Here is a 2574-nt window from a genome sequence, read left to right on the forward strand (position 1 = left end):
GATTTGTAATCCTTTGGATATATACCCAGTAATGGGATTGCTGGGTCAAATGGAATTTCTATTTCTAGGTCCTTGAGGAATCGCCACACTGTCTTCCACAATGGTTGAACTAATTTACACTCCCACCAACAGTGTAAAACCGTTCCTATTTCTCCACATCCTCTCCAGCATCTGTTGTCTCCAGATTTTGTAATGATCGCCATTCTAACTGGCATGAGATGGTATCTCAATGTTGTTTTGATGTGCATTTCTCTGATGACCAGTGATGATGAGCATTTTTTCATATGTTTGTTGGCCTCATGTATGTCTTCTTTTGTAAAGTGTCTGTTCATGTCCTTTGCCCACTTTTGAATGGGCTTGTTAGTTTTTTTCTTGTAAATCTGTTTTAGTTCTTTGTAAATTTTGGATATCAGCCCTTTGTCAGATGGGTAAACTGCAAAAATTTTTTCCCATTCTGTTGGTTACCAATGACCTTCTTCGCAGAACTGGAAAAAACCACCTTAAACTTCATATCTTCTTTTGAAAACTGTCTGTTCATGTTCTTTGCCCACTTTTGGATGGGTTTGTTTTTTTTCTTGTAAATCTGTTTTAGTTCTTTGTAGATTCTGGATAGTAGCCCTTTGTTACATGGGTAGATTGCAGAAATTTTTTCCCATTCTGTTGGTTGCCAGTTCACTCTAATGATTGTTTCTTTTGCTGTGCAGAAGCTCTGTAGTTTAATTAGATCCCATTTGTCTATATTGGCTTTTGTTGCCAATGCTTTTGGTGTTTTAGTCATGAAGTCTTTGCCTATGCCTATGTCCTGAATGGTTTTGCCTAGGGTTTCTTCTAGGATTTTTATGGTGTTTGGCCTTATGTTTAAGTCTTTAATCCATCTGGAGTTAATTTTAGTGTAAGATGTCAGAAAGTGGTCTAGTTTCTGCCTTCTGCACATGGCTAGCGAGTTTTCCCAACACCATTTATTAAACAGGGAATCCTTTCCCTATTGCTTGTTTTTGTCAGGTTTATCAAAGATCGGATGGTTGTAGATGTGTGGGGTTGCCTCTGAGGCCTCTGTTCTGTTCCATTGGTCTGTATCTCTGTTTTGGTACCAGTACCAGGTTGTTTTGATTACTAGAGGCTTGTAGTATAGTTTGAAGTCAACTAGTGTGACACCTTCAGTTTGTTCTTTTTGCTTAGAATTGTCTTGGCTATGTGGGCTCTCTTTTGGTTCCATATGAAGTTTAAGGCAGTTTTTTCCCAGTTCTGTGAAGAGGATCATTGATAGCTTGATGGGGATAGTATTGAATATATAAATTACTTTTAATAGTATGGCCATTTTTACAAGATTGATTCTTCCTAACCATGAGCATGGAATGTTTTTCCATCTTTTGTGTTCTCTCTTATTTCCTTGAACAGTGGTTTGTAGTTCTCCTTGAAGAGGTCCTTTACACCCTTTGTTAGTTGTATTCCTAGGTATTTTATTCTCTTTGTAGCAATTTTGAATGGGATTTTGTTCTTGATTTGGCTCCCTTTAAGTCTGTTATTGGTGTATAGGAATGCTTATGATTTTTGTACTTGATTTTATATCCTGAGACTTTGCTGAAGTTGCTTATCAGTTTCAGGAGATTTTGGGCTGAGACAATGGGGTCTTATAATTATACAATCATGTCACCTGCAAATAGAGACAATTTGACTTTCTCTTTTCCTAATTGAATACACTTTATTTCTTTTTCTTGCCTGATTGCTCTGGCTAGAACTTCCAATACTATATTGAATAGGAGTGGTGAGAGAGGGCATCCTTGTCTAGTGCCAGTTTTCAAAGGGAATGCTTCTAGTTTTTGCCCATTCAGTATGATATTGGCTGTGGGTTTGTCATAAATAACTTTTATTATTTTGAGATACGTTCCATCAATACCTAGTTTATTGAAAATTTTTAGCATAAAGTGCTGTTGAATTTTGTCAAAGGCCTTCTCTGTATCTATTGAGATAATCATGTGGTTTTTGTTTTTGGTTCTGTTATGTGGTGGATTATGTTTATAGACTTGCATATGTTGAACCAGCCTTGCATCCCCAGGATGAAGCCTACTTGATCGTGATGGATAATCTTTTTGATGTGCTGTTGCAATTGGTTTGCCAGTATTTTACTGAAGATTTTTGCATCTATGTTCATCCTGGATATTGGCCTGAAGTTTTGTTTTCTTGTTGAGTCTCTTCCAGGTTTTGCTATTAGGATGATGTTTGTTTCATAAAATGATTTGGGAAGGATTCCCTCTTTTTGGATTGTTTGGAATAGTTTCAGAAGGAATGGTACAATCCCCTCTTTGTATGTCTGGTAGACTCAGGGTTTCGACTTCTTCCTGGTTTAGGCTTGGGAGGGTGCAAGTGTCCAGGAATTTATCCATTTCTTCCAGGTTTACTGGTTTGTGTGCATAGGACTGTTTGTAGTAATCTCTGATAGTCGTTTGTATTTGTGTGGAATCAGTGGTGATATCCTCTTTATCATTTTTTATTGCATCTATTTGATTATTCTCTTTTCTTTTTTATAAATCTGGCTAGTGGTCTATTTTATTGATCTTTTCAAAAAACCAGCTC

Source organism: Sapajus apella, unplaced genomic scaffold (genome assembly GCF_009761245.1).
Source record: "Sapajus apella isolate SASKATOON/1434 unplaced genomic scaffold, GSC_monkey_1.0 scaffold3700, whole genome shotgun sequence".
NCBI lineage: Eukaryota > Metazoa > Chordata > Mammalia > Primates > Cebidae > Sapajus > Sapajus apella.